The following is a 17,196-nucleotide window of genomic DNA, read 5'->3' as shown; positions in this document are numbered from 1 at the left end:
CCCCATTTAGCCCGCAAATCCCCAGGTGACGTGAAATCCTGGTGTAAAAATACAAACAGTGCAGTTCTAGGCCTTAACATATTTAAATTTGAGTCTTGAATCATCAAACATGAAATGACTAAATCTATCAGTTGTCCCCTTCCCCCATTTAGCCCCAAAAGTCCCCGAATGTCTAAACATATTTAAATTTGAGTTTAACACCATGCAAAACTGCTAAATGGACGTACACAGAAAATTTTGGAAAATACGGTAAAATATTCCCAAAAATGAATTGTTTTTATTAGCCTCAAAAGAGACCCTGGTGCACACCCAAGTGTTACCGCGAAATATAAAGAAAGAAAATACTATAAATCGTTTAGTTACAAATTTCCAGAAAGTTTTATAAAATCCAAGGCATCAATTTTTGTAATAAGCACAAAAGTGTCAGTTTTAGCTATTTTAACCCGAAAGCACCCCTGGGGGGGGGCAACCGGAGTTTTGGCGGAAAATCCGTTCTCTTACCATTTTTACTCATACCATGTTTAATGTTCCTGACAAAATTTCAAAAAATTCCAACGCGTAGTTATTGAGAAAAGGTCGGACGGACAAGGATGAACTTACGGGTTCACTCTCCTTTTGTCGGGAGTCCAAAAAGAAAAGAAAAAAAAACAAAACAAAGAAAAACTATGAAGAGCTATACAGATTGGAGTTGTATGTCGCCATCCAAAAACCTCCACCAACTAACTGTATTAAAATCAACTATAAAGGTCAATATTAATTCGTTCAATTTTTTCTACGATGAAGAATTAAATTACGCATTCCAGCGCACGTTCATTAAGGCGGTTGTTTTCTCAGTTTCACATGGTCAATTTCTGCAACAGAGAGTTGACGTTCAGGTCCTGAATACATGTTATCATAACAATTCAATATGCTATACTTTCTGATCCATTTAGGCAAAATAAATATGGATTCAGAACGTCCCTCGTTTCTTCACTCCTAAATATTATTACGAACTTTGGACAGAATGGATAGGCGTAACGACACATAATGTTGTTATGCTTGCTGTCACTTTTCACCCCAAACAAGGCACAGTTGCAGGGATACTATATAAAGATTTGAGCATCAATATGCCTGTTCACATTACACTTGAACTTCTGCATTTCAGTGCAGTTGGGATAGCAGGAAACCGAAAGGGAATTCCAATGTCTAGCAGTTCTAGGGGAAAACTATTATAGTAGAAGGCTTTCTTGCATCAAGGATTCTCTACTGTGTAGGGCTGGGACTTTACTGCTTGTCGGGGTTATTTACGTCTAGGGCGTACAAGGGCTTTTGATTCGTCGAATAATCTACCATTAAAATACTTGTAAAACAACCAGAGGGGTGCAACATGTTGTCGATGGGACAGAGGTTGATGTTGGATGACAGTTCAGGACATATATTGTTCGGTATTATCTTTCGACTCCCGTTCAGGATTAAGAGATTAGTAGCAGATTCACCAGCCCAGATTTGACAACAATACAACCTACATGGGTGATTGGTCGCCTTGTAGAGGTAAATGATACTTTCAGGCGTAAGTAGCTTCCTAACACGATAGAGAGAGGTCACCTTCTAAGTAACAGCCTTGGCAATGCTTTCGATGTATCTATGCAAACTCATGTCCCCTGAGAACATAAACCCGAGGGGTTTAATGAAATACTTTTAAGTACTGTATCTTAAGCCAAAGCTAGTATTGGTTGAGAAGGTTTCTTGTAATTATTAAAGAAAGCGAGGTTGGTTTTAGCAGCATTGTACGCTACCATCTAATTGTTTCGTGTAAAAGGAATTTTGAGGCGCTACATAAAGCTTTAGATACTTCTGATTTCCAGGTAATAAAACTAATAATAAGTGCTAGCAGGTCTAAAAGTGAAATATAGTAACATTATATTAATTTATATATGTTATTTATCACCAAACGTCCACTTTACAAAGTTTGTTATGTAGAAAGTTTATAATTCATATGGAAAATCGTACATATTCCCAAAACTATATATCCATGTACATATTTCTTTATATATGCATCTATCTACTATAATATAAACAGATATTTGTCTGTGAGCTGGTCTTTGCGATTTCCCCCCTATGTAATTGGTTCAGTATGAAGAGTTTCCCCTATATTGACCAAGGACCAATTAACTTAAATGAAGCATCGAAACAGATACTACACCTTGATCTTGAACCGAAAGCCAACTCAATTGATTATGTAAAATAATTTCATAAATTAAAAAATTGCTTCTTTGATAAATCATGGACGAGTTCCAAGAGAATGTTTATGGTTATGCCATAATTGCAATAGGATATCTGACTTTCCATTTCATGCTTTAATTTAATCCATTAATTAATTTTCATTTTATACAAACAAAAATAGGATCTTTACAGTTCAATGTAGACTACGCTGCATTATGGTATGAGTTATTGCCGGAAGACATGTGAAGTTCCGTCCTATGCACGACAGTGGGTCCCCAAATAGGACAGGTAATCAATTGATTTGATTAAAAAAAATAATAGATTTAATCAACTTTGATGATAATTAAATTAAAGTATCGATCACATATTGATCCTCATTAAATCACGGGCAACCTCGGGTTTTCCAGCAATTATATATATATATATACACACACAAACACACACGCACACACCAACATATATATATATATATATATATATATATATATATATATATATATATATATATAAATTACTTTTTTTAATAAAGATTCCAGCAATAGGGTATATTATAAGTAAAAATAAGAGTGTAGTGTTTATATTTTTATTTACATTTTATTGTTCTTTGTTTTTCTTTTGTATTATTTTAACATCCAAAAAATAACACGGGCAATATTTTAACTTTTTATTATTCATATTATTGTTGTTCAGAAAAAAATAGATTTAAATGTGACATATTGGGGTATCTATATTATTCCAATTCCAGTTATTAAACAAATGAGTAGCGGGTGAACAGAGCTTGATATGGGTATCTACGGGGTCCACTTTTATCAGGTTTGAAACCAACGGTACCGATGACTTATCTCACCTATATATATATATATATATATATATATATATATATATATATATATATAAGTGAAGAAAATTAAAACTATGAGTTAAAATTTGCAATCAAAATTATTGTTCGATAGAATACGCTAAAAAACAATTTACAAAGTACTTATTCCGCGGAGTTTCGAAGAATGCTATTCGTGTTATTCTTCTCATCAAGGACATAAAAAAATCAGCAAATATATAATTGTAGCAATGCTAGAATTTGCTGGTAATGACATTAAGTGAAACTGCAATTTATTATAGTCATAAATTGCCAAGAAAAAGGAGTGAAAAAATGTTGGGTTTGACAAAAAAGTAAAAAAAAAAAACCAAACAAACAGCGCATAATATTTCAGCTTGTATGAAGATTTTCTCAAAATAACCCCAAAGAAAAAAATAATTGCTTAAAGAGGATGAAGTCCAAAATAAAATCAATTCATAGTCCGGTTTGAAACTTTACAAAGGATCTGAAAAATGGAAATTGTTTTTTTCGGACAGATCAGTAGTCCAAAGAAAATGTTGTTTTGGGAAAATACGTGTTCCAATTATATTTCACTCGTTGTATACATGGATTCTTTTTGCTTAGAAAACTCAATATATGTTAAATATTACAACAAAGCATATATATACGTATAACAATATAGTTACATTCCAAGATCCTAATATTTATTTTCCATGCAAACATTCTCTTTCAGCTTGTTACAATTTAGGGTCGTTTTTTCAAATCGGTTTCATTATACGGAAAAACCCCCCAGTAATTATTATGTCAATACCGTCTCTTTTCGTACATATACACATGGGAAAACTAAAAATTATTGGATTAGATTGAACAAAAAAGCATGAGAAGGCCCTATGTACTTTCTATAACTTTATGTGCATATATATATATATATATGTATATATATATATGTATGTATATATATATATATATATATATATATATATATACATTATAAAGTTTGACTCATGTCTAAGTAAACTACATCTAAAATGTCAAGTGTTTAGGCCCAAAATTGACGAGGGTTGTTCGTAGAGTCTACAATGGTCAACTCGGTCAACTTTTACTTTTTGACAGCCAAATAACTGCCCAAAAACTGTTTTAAGAGCTTACTGCACGTCTGAATACTCTTTTTGTAAAATCTTAAATGTTTAAACCCGGAATAAGCTGAATAGATTGCTAGAGACCGGAAACGTAACATCTTTTGAATTTTGACCCCTTGGCAGCCAAATTTACAGCCAAAATACCTATTAAAACATAGCCTTGTGTCTGGCTATACTTTATGTAAAATTTCAAAAGCTTACATCACAAATTGGCTGATTATTTTGTAGATACGGCTGGGGTAAAATTTTATAAAACTTTGAACCCAATTTTTACCCCTTTACATTTATTGTGTTTGGCTTAAATCAAATTAAAATGTTTAATTTGTACCCAAGTAACCTATATCTAAAATTTCAAATGTTTAGACCCACAATTGGCGGAGGAGTTTCGTAAAATGTTCAGAGGTCTAATCGTTGAACTTTGACCATTGCAGCGAAATTACTGGCCGAAAATCGATTAAACACATTTTCCCAAGTCTCTATATCCCTTCCGTCAAATCTCGAGTCGATAGACTGAAAAATTGACATTGTAGCTTAGTAGGGAAATGTACATACACAGACAAACAATTTCACTTTTATATATAGATATAATTGATAATAAGATTTTACCGACTCACGGCCCGACTGTTGTTTCTATGTTGTTCTTAAAAGGTTGGTTCTACCGTTTTATTCGATTCATAGCAGAAAGAAAGGTTGATCCCGTTCTGAAGATAAAGCAATGAAATTGCTCCGAGCGAAAGTCAGCCGAAGACGCTAAATACCAAGTCCCTATAATCACAACACATGCTCCACCCCGACGACTTCTCTTCTCTGTAAATCTTATACGTATCGCTTGGAATAAATGCGACGATTTGAAATGTCAAGTGCAACTACTTGGTTCAGCGTGGTGTTATTCAAGGAGATATGATGCGATCTTTGTTTATAATCTCTCCGAAGGAATTCGTTTAAATAATTCTTAAGATGCAAACTTCCGGCTAACTGAATTGTCACGTTATAGTTTTAAAAACATCCTAACTAATAAATGTGCTGATTTCATGGTTGCGTAACGCATACGACTGATAGATTTTACGTATTTTTTTATTTTACTTCTGTTAAAGTTTTTAAAAATCAATCCGCGTCATTACTGATGTTAATACTTGATGGCATAGATATTATACTATCTCATTAAAATTTAATAACGCGCAACCGTCCAGTTTATAGCATTTATTTCCCTCTATCCAATTTACCAGTAAATTATAATATTGCATTTCTTTCTTGTGAGCTATCAGTCTGCAGGGATTCCTGGACAAGAATTTATCTTGTCTTGTTTTGTTTCTTGAAGTAAACTTACGAAGGGAATGGATCTTATACTGGGCTTAGAAAACTATGTTCTTTTTGTGGGATCGTAAGGGTTCGGAAGAAAAACTTAAATTAATGTTTAGCGAAAACAAAATTTAATCCAACGAATAGTGTGTTTCTTGTGTCTCACTGGTACGTATAACGCGGTACCAGTTTAACGCAACTCTAAGTTAAGTGCAAAAATGTCGGAGGGTTGTGGCTGACAGGTATCGCACCCATTGAATTCCATTGTCAACATGTGCTTCTGCATGCTACTAAAATGTCGCGAGGAAAGTCTGTGCGGTTTGAGTGCGTTTTACGGGGATTACTTTCCCCAAAATAAACCTTCGAATAAATAGGGACGCACATGCGTTCTCTAGTTAGTTTGTCAGACTACAGCTACAGTTTACAGTTCACGGGGAATCACAGGGAGTTCTTTAAAGATGAGAAAACAAAAGAAAAAAAAAGAAGAAAATAGATCTTAATCGATTCAGCGATGGAGCGGCCCTGTCAACGATGGACTCCAAATAAATACTTATCCAAACAATAAAATCAAGTCATGTTTGGGTGTAGCAAGCATGGATGGAGGGACCGAGACAAAAATAAATTAATATAATAATACGTTTCTTATTTTCACATGCTTTGACACATATAAACATTATACTTTTTTGCATTTTATGATTAACCATCATAAATCTTGTTTCATTTATGGCCATAACCTAGAAATTCTTAGCTCAGCTATACTAGTAATTTGTTTATAGAATTAAACAATAGCATTCATTGAAACTCTTCGGATTAAGAAATTCACTTGAATGTTTTTTTTTTTGGGGGGGGGAGTATTCTGTCGAACAATTAATTTTCTTTGTAAATTTTTAAATTTACAATAGTGACTTTTTTCCTTATATAAAGCTCAACTTCTTATCATGGTTATGCAGTGAACTTTTTATCAGGTTGGGATCACTATATTACTATTAATATGCATATTAGATTAAAATTTATACTTGTTTTGTCTGGAAAACTGTTCGTTCATATTCCCTTATTGACTTCAATCTATATATATATATATATATATATATATATATATATATATAACTACTTAATTTACACACATAATATTAATATACGAAAGTATAGATTTATGCGTAAACTTTAAGTATTTACTTCAAAAGTGCTCAATACGTAGGTAGAGCTAAAACGACAGACAACCACAAAATTTGCGAATAAGCCTGAAGAGTCCTACAGTGGATGAAACGTGGAATATTCAGTGTAGCTTAATCGCCATATACATTTTATTACTTACTATATATATATATATATATATATATATATATATATATTTAAAGGAGATTAGAACAATAGCCTAAAGAGCAGAGTGTAAGTAAAGTGCTCGTTGTAATTTAGATATATAATAAGCTCGATAGGGTAATATCCTAGAGCTAATTTTATATTTAGTAATGTGATTGATAATTTAAAAATCAAAATATAATTAAAGTAAAAATCCGTTACATAAGAAGGAACAAGAACAAGATCAATTATTTGTACGATCGTTTCGGAAAACAGTGTTTTTATTGTGGTAGACATCAAGTTTCATAAGCTGAAAAGCTATAGCGAGTATCTATATGAGTACTTTAACCATAGATCCTGATTTCAAAAGGCGAAAAATTAAAAGATACATCTGCCTTACTTTAATGCTAGGTTTATTTATGGTGTCTTTTACATTTAATAAAAAACCCTTTCCTATATTTACTGATGAGGAAACCTTGTTTGATAAAAAAAACTATATGTAATAATTATTGTCCGTAACTTGATGTCTTCCACAAAAAAACACTGTTTTCCGAAACGATCGTACAAATAATTGATTTTGTTGTTCCTGCTTATGAAACGGATTTTTAATTTAATTATAATTTGATTTTTAAATTATCAATCACATTACTAAATATATATATATATATATATATATATATATATATATATATATATATATATATGAGTTTGTGGGGGGTATGTATATATGTATGTATGTATGTATGTATGTATAATGAAAACAGAATAAATCACCTTCAGCAAGAATTGCGACGATGGTCTTTGTCAATGGAAGACTTTATGCAGAAAAAAGAAAGAGTGCTTCATTGGCGCATTCAACTGAAAATAGATTCTCTTTGATAAAACATGAAACAACTTTCTTTAAATCTATTTATTCGAAGAACTAAATAAATTCTATTTGAACCCGCTATACTTACATATATTTAGGTGGCTAGAGTACCATTCCTCGACTTAAATGACCTTTGATATTTTAAAATATAAAAAAAACACAAAAAATCTATTCCTAGGTTTGTTTAGTGCAGTCACTAGTAACAATTTCTCAAACAGCTTAATCTATATACATCCACTTGTCTGTTTAAATGTACGTATGTATGTATTTATGTATGTACGTATGTCTCGCCAAAACGTCTGACAGAGGCAAAGGATTTTTACGAGATCGGTATGGTTATTAAGCTCGACCTTTTAGACGACAAATATCGAAAAATTGATCAAAAACATAAATTCCTACACCCTAAACTTAGCCGTTTTGCTTTTCCACAATGACTTTATTCATAAGACATTATAGTATTTATTGAACTATAGAACAAGTATGTTTATTCTATAAAATTATATTTTATAATTTTATATAATTCGTTTACATGTCCAATCTATTAGGTGACACTTTGTCAACTAAGCTCCAATCCCTGCCCCATTGTCACAATGGTGCAACTGTGTGCCTCTTTTATTAATATTTTAATGGAATGAGCTGTGATGAACTCATTGCATTTGTGCTCCACGTCGACGTACCTAATTCTAACAAACCCGCTTAGGAACAAAATTTCACCCTTCACTGTTAACTAAATGCCAGTTAACTTCTTACTATAATAGTTTCTCTCGTCGAACAACTAGACTTTGGAATTCCCTTCCTGCTACCTGCTACTGTACCGGTATGCAGAAGTTTAGATGCAACGAAAAATAACATCTTATTAAATCTTCTTAGACATGGTCCGAAGTAGTAGCCCTGTACGTCTGACTGGAGATATGTCTTGTTAGATGTGAACGTGAGTAAAATAAATAAATAAATAAATAAATAATAATAATAATAATAATAATAATAATAAGTTCAGGGACTATTACGATCATGGAGAGGCTTGGCGCCACTCAAATCACAGCAAAGACCAATACCTGCTGCCAAGAGAAATCAATGGCAGGCAGCAGTTGCGATGATGCAAATTTATTTGCAAATGTTTTCGAAAGAAGAGGAGAGTCCTGGAAAACTGAGGGGATTTGTTGTCACTCAACCTCCAGTGAATACCACATACTTTTCTCAGGGGAAGAGCTGGAGACCTGTCTGAAATCTCCTTGTGAGCCAATAATGATAATAATTATTATAAAGGTGAATTTATACACCGGCCCCGTTGTGTATCAGAAATGATAAAACATCTCTAATGAATTTTTAAGTATCTAATAAAACTATTCAGAGAAAAACGTCTAAATTGCAGAATAAGCTTTCGGTCGTTGTCATTAAAATCTTTTAGACGTACTGTCCGATTTTAAGCGACTAAAGTGGGAGGGAGAGGCGTTTCTGCAACTCGACGTGTTAAATCTGAACTCTATGTAGAAGGAAAAAACAATGAAACTCTTACCTTGCGTGGTGAATCTTTAACGGATTTTCTCGGTTAACTGGAGTTGAAACGAATTTCCCTTGGCCTTTTTGGTCAAGATCAAAGTGTAGTATCTGTTCCGGCAGATACTGCACTTAAGATAATTTGTACCAGTCAATGGAGGGGAAACCCTCTATACTGGGACAATTATTATTTTTGGTAACCAGAGTGACCCCTTTTAGGGGAGCTGGTTTTTACCTCACATTAAAAACGGCCTTGTGCCTAATTTGCTCAGTGGGGGAGCAAATAAATACCATCTGTTCCGGCAGATACTACACTTAAGATAATTTGTACCAGTCAATGGAGGGGAAACCCTCTATACTGGGACAATTATTATTTTTGGTAACCAGAGTGCCCCCTTTTTGCCTACTTTTGGGGGAGCTGGTTTTTACCTCACATTAAAAACGGCCTTGTGCCTAATTTGCTCAGTGGGGGAGCAAATAAATACCATCTGTTCCGACCGATGCTGCAAGCTATGACTAGCTATGACTAGCAAAGACCAGATGTGGGGGCAACCCCACATGCCTGACCATTAACCAGCTCCCATTTCCCACCTCTCGGGAGCTGGTCCCCTTTTTCCCTTCCCCCTCCCTTCACTCCTCACATTAAAAATCGGCCTTGTGCCTAATTTGCTCGGTGGGGGAGAAAATAAATACAATCTGTTCTTCAGATGCTGCACTTTCATTTCTTGTTCTCTTTCGGTGGAGGAGAAATCCTTGACGACTGAAACAATTTTTATTTTTGTACCTTTTCTCCACGTTTAAAAAAACGACCCTGGTGTCTAACTCTGTCCCGTGGGGAGGCATAGTAAATAGGTACAACGACAAATCGTCTTTGTAAAAGTAACTATGAAACGAGTAACTGGACAAAAAAAAAGACCAACAACACAGCCTGCTAGTCAATTCTATGTAAATGTTGTCATATCCCACCGACGTGAGTGGAAAAGAAACAAACACTATTATAAAAACAGTCGACCAAGCACTTTCAAACCTTTTGCTTGAACGACTGCCACACAGAATTCCATTGCTTCACCCTTCTACATCAAGTTCCGATAAGTTAAAATTACCGCAGTACGTCTCTTTTAAAAACAAATATATGCCAGCTATTTTGACCGGCAATGTTGCTACCTTAGGCGGCATGCCTTTATTTGAAATAGAATTTTATACTTAAAATCAACAAAGTGAAACGTAGTCGTTAGGATGCAAACGGACAAAGAAAACATGAAGATAGATAAAGAAATAGATAAATATCCGTCGGCATTTTTTTTCTTTTTTCAACATTTTTTTATTTATTACTGTTATAAATGTTTCGACATCATTTAAAAGTTTCGCGCAATTGTTCATCTCGTTCGGTGTGCAATTTTCCTCTCTCATCCCACGCCGACAACCGTTTCTTGCCTTCTGATTTACTCGTTTTTTTTTCCGACGTCGACTTTGTTTCTCTCGAGAATGTGCTTTCCGTTTTCCTCGTAGTGTTCCTTTTCTTCTCGCGCACACTTCCTAATTTACTTATGCGATTTTTTCGTCTACTGTTGTTGCTAATCTCCCCGCTAACCAGTCATCTGTCGCTGCCGCCGACATCTTTCCACGAGCTCATATGCACAGTGTTATAAAACTATTAAACGTAATTGGGTTACTGCAAATACCTTTTATATCGGGTCCGAAGAAGAGATTCGCATATTTTGTGAAACCCGTGTACGATGTGATTTCGTTAGTATAACCTGTTTTGCACTATCCCATTGTTTGCAAACATTACTTAAGCATTAAGTTTCGAAAAGATTTTAATGAAAATATCAACCATGTGGTTCAATTGCACTTTAAACATAAACATGCGTTTCGACCGCGCACCTGTTCTACATGTTTATTTAGCTTGTATGGTAATAAAACTTCTCAAATGCACTCGTGATATAAGGCTGTCTAATGTGTTAACTTTGGAAAAAATCATCGTCCCTCTTTTATTCGAATTTTTTCCGATTACCGATACTCGAAACTTATAGATGTTATTCCGGTACAGAACCTTTCTAGGTGCAAAAAGTACATTTGTGTGACACTTGAAATAAATCGAGCCACCTGTTTTGGAGTTTATGAAGAACGAACTCAAAGACCCACATACAAACATGCATAAGTTCGCACAAACAAAAGGTAGAGATTTGGATTATGTGGTCACATAAAGCAGTGTATAATTAGGTGTGTCAGAAACATCGTGAAAGATATTGAATAATTCGACCCCCTGTCTTTCCAAGCGTATAACTATTCGAAACATGTAAATCAAACCCTTTTTGTTCAATTAAATGAGCAAGGACAAATCTTTCATTAAAAAAACAAAAACAAAGTGATTAAAGAAGGATTTAAACTTCGGACTTTACAGATACATTTCTAAAAACACTTCTTTTTTGTTTTAAATTTGAATATAAAATTCATTGATCTTTTATCTTCAATATTTGATGCACAAAACTTTGGTGAGTAAATTAATTACTTACTTTTTAATAGACATTTCAAAATGGGGGGCGTGAATTAATTTGACCCCCTGTCTTTCCAAGCTATAACTACTCGAAAAAAAAAATTAAAACCTTAATTTATTTTTAATTATAGGAGCAAGGACCAAGGTTTCACTTAAGAAAATACAAACGTGTTTAAAAAATTAAACTTCAGACTTTACAGGTGAATTAAAAAAAACACACACTTCTTTTTTGTTGTAAATTTGAATATATTATTAATTTATCTTTTATCTTCAATTTGTGATATATAAAACTTTGGTGAGTAAATTAATTATTTACTTTTAAATTTTAATTAAAAAAACAACAACTTTTGTCTTAAATATTATATTCAGATTATTGGAAAGAGCATAAGATCTCACATTAACCCTGAAAATATCGTAAAAATAGAATCAATAGAAACATTTTGATAGATTTTTAAAGTTTAAAAATTGAAAAATACTGAACTCGTAAAATTCAAATAATTTCATTACTGTTTTTTTTTAATAAAAAAAATAATATTTCTGTTACTTTCTATACAACTTTAATAGTTTATTTTGGAAGTATCGTCCATAAAGAAAATAAACAACCCACTTTTAAAGGAGAAATTACGAGTTTTTTGTTGTTTTTTTTATATATTCTATTCGCAGTTTCGTGTTGTCGGTGTCAAAAATTCCTACAAAAAGTCTGATACACCTTGTGTATAATACCACAAATACTATAATTAGGGATATGACAAGAACATATACTGTTCATTGTTTTGACTCTCGGGTATATAGCCGACACCGTTAGATACAGTTAATCAAACTAGAACAACATCACTATATATAAAGGCATATAAGATATCAACGGATAAACACTCAAAATTCCAAATAATTAAAAGAATATGCTGTTGTCCTAGTCTTAATTATAATCCATTTTAAAACCAACCTTAGACAAAAAACTGATATAATAGAAAGAAACAGGTGTAATATTCTTACACAGCAATGAAAAAATACTCTAAGTCAATTGTGGAAGTCTAGTCGACATTTAAAAAGTAAAAAAAACAAAAAATGTTACCCAGTAAATAATTTTTATAATTATGTTCGATTTTTTCATAGAGGGAATAAGTAAACTCTAAAGCATAACTGAACGGACATCTTTACTTTATTGTGTGTTCAAAATTCTATTTAGTTTCTTATTTCTTTCGCAATTTATATACGGTTCTCACCGACATTGGAATTAACATTTTATTCTTTCCCAATAAAATACAGTCGAGAAAATTAGTGTTATTGTCATGGGGTATATTGTCATGGGAGATGCTTTCTTCTATACAATATATTTCAGACAGATAAAAGTCGGCGCATGTATCATTTCCTCAGAGATACTAAAGAGGGGGGAAAAACAGAAGCGTGAAAGACAGCAAATTCCAAAATTTAAGAAACTACAAATTAAATGGAATATTCAAATAATACATACACTAGCGTAAACAGTGGAAATTCCACAGAGGACTCATTCATATGTAATATATTGCTATTGGCATTCTGTAGATGTTCAGCATAAATAAAGACGCTCTGTTATTATTGTAGCTCTTTTGTTAAAACTTAAAAGGTATTATCTAAGCAGGCAGGGACGCCTTGCGTGGCATGGGCATAAATTACGCTTAAATATGATATAATACTTCTTACAGATGCCTTATATATTATAATAGAGTTAATGTAATATCGGTTTTTTATATATTATAATGTTGCAATTTGAAAAATGATAAAAAGTATATTTATATGACTTTTTTTTTTTTTTTACAAAGGCATCACCACATTATCAAGGCCCAGAGGCCACTCAAGGATAAAGGTTAAAGAGTGTACAGTAGAAGTTGGTCAATATAGTAATCATTAGTAATGAAAATTTTGTAAATTTAATAACTTATATGGAACGGCTCATCAAGAACTTATTTACCTTAGACTTGAACACAACCATATTGTAGTCAGCCGGAAAGCAGGAAAACGGAAGACAATTCCACAGGCGTGCAGTTCTAAGAAAGAAGCTTTGTTCATGGAATCTATGTTTAGGTTTAGGCACAGATAAAGAGTGGGGGAAAATATTAATAGTGTTTACAGCTAGACGAGTGTTTATTGTGAAAGTTTGGCGAGGGGGGACCATAGATTGAAGCTCAGTTGAACACTTTCCATGAAAATAACGATACATCAGAGACAAACTCGCAACATCTCTTCTGTGAGATAGAGGTTGTAAGGAGGAGAAAAGGACATCTCCTACGAGGCTACGAAGTCTATTTTGAACTCTATCAAGGCAGGACAAGTCCTTTCTAGCAGCTCCTGCCCAGATGTGGCAACAGTATTCCATCCTTGGACGTACCTGGCTCTTATATAGATAGAGAATAGCATCAGCAGTGAGATATCTACCGGATCGATAGAAAGATCCCACCATTTTTCCAGCGGCCTTGGCAACAGATTTGATATACGTGTTCCATTTAAGATCAGGAGTAATGGTCAAGCCCAGAAGCTTGTCAAAACTTGAGGCCTCCTGAAGACGAGAGCCATTCATTTCAATTGATGACAAATGTGGATTAAAATGTTGATGATGTAAAGAGAGAAGCTTGGTTTTAGATGCATTAAAAGTAACCAGCCACTCCTTTCCCCATTGTACTACATGCTCAAGATCAGAGGAGAGAGAACTGGAGAGGACTTGCTCGTTTACTGTCTTAGATGTGGTACCATAAATGGTAGTGTCGTCAGCATAAATGTCTACAAATGATGTAAGGATATGATTTGGAAGATCATTAATGTAGATCAGGAAAAGAGTTGGGCCCAGGATGGATCCCTGAGGGACACCGGCATTAATACTGAGAGCTTCTGATTTTTGCCCCTCAACTACTACTCTTATGAACCTATCAGAAAGAAATGATTTAATAATTGAGAAGACTTTTCCAGCTATACCATAGCTAGCGATCTTATGAAGTAAACCTTTATGCCATACCCTATCAAAGGCTTTAGATATGTCAAGAGCAATTGCCCTAGAAATATTGCCTCCGTCGAGAGATTTGCTAATCCTATGCGATATAACTGTAAGGACATCTGCTGTAGATCTAGCAGAACGGAAACCATATTGAGTGTCACTAAGAAGGTTATTTTTGTTGAGATGTTTGATTACTTCTGTATTTAACACAGATACTAGCAACTTACTCATGACGCACAGGAGACTTATTGGCCTGTACTGAGAGGGGGATGAGCGATCACCTGAATTCTTAAATACAGGGCATACTGATGAGATTTTCCAGGGAGATGGGAAACTATTCTCCTTAAGACAACGTTTAAACAGTTTTGTAAGTATGGGTGCTAGTTCAGGTTGAAGTTTTTTGAGTACTATAATTGGAATACCATCAGGGCCAGTTGCTTTACTGGAATCAAGGTTTTTGATTAGCTTGGCAACATCACGTACAGATATACGTATATCACATAGCGTGTTTTCTGATACAGGAGGAAATATTGGGGGTTGGCGGTCTTGGTCGCAAAGGGTAGAATTAGCTGCAAAGTTCTTGACAAAGAGTTTGGCTTTGTCTGATGCTGACGAGATTACCTCAGGTCCATTGATAATAGTTGGGATGGAGCACACGCTTCTGTTCAGGATTCTGTTTGCTATTTGCCAAAACTGGTGGAAACCAAGCCGCTGCTCAGCTACTTTGGACTTAACAGATTGAGCATACAACTCTCTTGCGTTCCTTATTACTTTCTTACAATGGTTGCTGGCAGTCCTGAAAACGGCTTTAGTTTCCATACATCTATTACGTTTGAAGCAGTGGAAAAAGTGATTTCTGTGCGCAATGGCAGCAGCACATTCTGGAGAGAATCATGGCTGGCTGTTAGGTTTTTGCTGAAACTTTTTAGAGGGTATGAAATGGCCAATACCTACAATTAACCATTCAGTTAGGTCTAATACTATAGAGGACACATCCTTTTTAAACATGGAATGCAGAGGTAGATCAGATATAAATGTACGGAAGCTATCCCAGTCAGCCTTAGTGTATCGATATACTGTACGATGAAATGGTACGTCTGGGGACTTATTACATTTCATTTTTATCTTAATTGATACAACAGAGTGGTCGGAAGATCCAAGAGGCGACAGAACAGAAACTGAACATAGTTCAGGGCAAGTTGTGAGAAAAAGGTCTAGTAGGCTCGCATACTGGCCGTCATTATCGGGCACACGGGTAGGTTCCTGAACAATCTGAGTGAGGTCATAGGCAATGGAGAAATCATGACAGAACCTCCCCTCATCATCGGTCTTGTTTGAGTGGGTCAACCATTCGACGTTGTGAACATTGAAGTCTCCACATACGTGAATGTTTGCTGAAGGATAAGTAGAAAGAACTTGGTCAATTTTCTCAGATATGCTTTGAAAGATAGTAACTCCGCTGTTCTGGGGGCGATGGAGAGTAAATATAAATGCAGTAGTGTGAGCTAAAGCAACCCGGAAGCACATATAGGGTAAGTTAGGATCTTCCCTGGAGATGTCCCTCCCACATGGAAAGCTATCTTTAATATAGGCACATATTCCATGCCCATGGCGATCTTGGGGGTCAGATTTAGAAGTTAAGTTAGAGTATCCTGTAATTGCAAACTCATCTAGGGAAATAGCCTGTCCAATGCCAGTTTCACTTAAAAATAAAAGGTCTGGTTTAGTCTCCTGTAATTGGGTTTCAACCTCTGGAAGGTTAGAACGTAGACCCCTGATGTTGGAGAAGGAGACATGGTAGTAGGGGTCTACGTTGGAAGTTGGAGAACCGGGTTTAATCGTATATTTTTTCTTGAAACTTGTCATGATGAAATTTTGGAATTTGTGGACTAGGTCGACAGATTTACTTAGAGCAGGACAGAGAGGGGAAACTAAGAGAGAAAAAGAAACGAATAATTTTTTTTTTGTACCACATGATAAGGTAAAGCCGTAACAATTACCCACTAGTATGGCATTGAGAGGCCCCACCAGAAGCTACTGCATGGTCCAGATTCCATTCACCAAATGGCAATACAGCAGCCCCAGTACTTTGCACCTGCTGATAGGACAGCCTCCTTAGTGGTTAATCCAAGGTTCGGGTCCCTGACTATCAGGCGGATAACGTCAGCCCAGACAAAACGTTTACCTCCAGCACCCTTACTAGTGACATGGCTACAAGGATAGACAGAAACAGAAAATTTCCACCAACTCTGCCAACTGTTCGCGCAAAAATACTGCCAACCTAGAAAACAGCTTTTTCTTCTCCCTTTGTCAGAAAAATCACTCATTTAAAAAATGAGGACTGAGGGACAAATAAGAAGAAGCGAGAGTAACAGGAGCTGCCGATAACGCATCCACAATGCGTTTTCTACAAGTGCATCAGCTGGAATGGAAAGTGAAAAGTAAAGCTGATATATATATATATATTCAAACGCCAGTGCGATACTGGATATGTTGGGCGAACATCCTTGGATCTTTTGACTCGTATAAACCAGCATGTTTCATCGAAGATCAGACAACGGAGGATGGGGGCTGGTGGTCTCCTGCCTTGGACTCTGCTATTGGCCAGCACTT

This window comes from Euprymna scolopes, chromosome 16 (assembly GCF_053919585.1).
Source record: "Euprymna scolopes isolate OS-2025 chromosome 16, ASM5391958v1, whole genome shotgun sequence".
In the NCBI taxonomy this organism is placed as follows: domain Eukaryota; kingdom Metazoa; phylum Mollusca; class Cephalopoda; order Sepiida; family Sepiolidae; genus Euprymna; species Euprymna scolopes.
The sequence above is the reverse complement of the archived record's forward strand: the minus strand, read 5'-3'. Positions refer to the sequence as shown.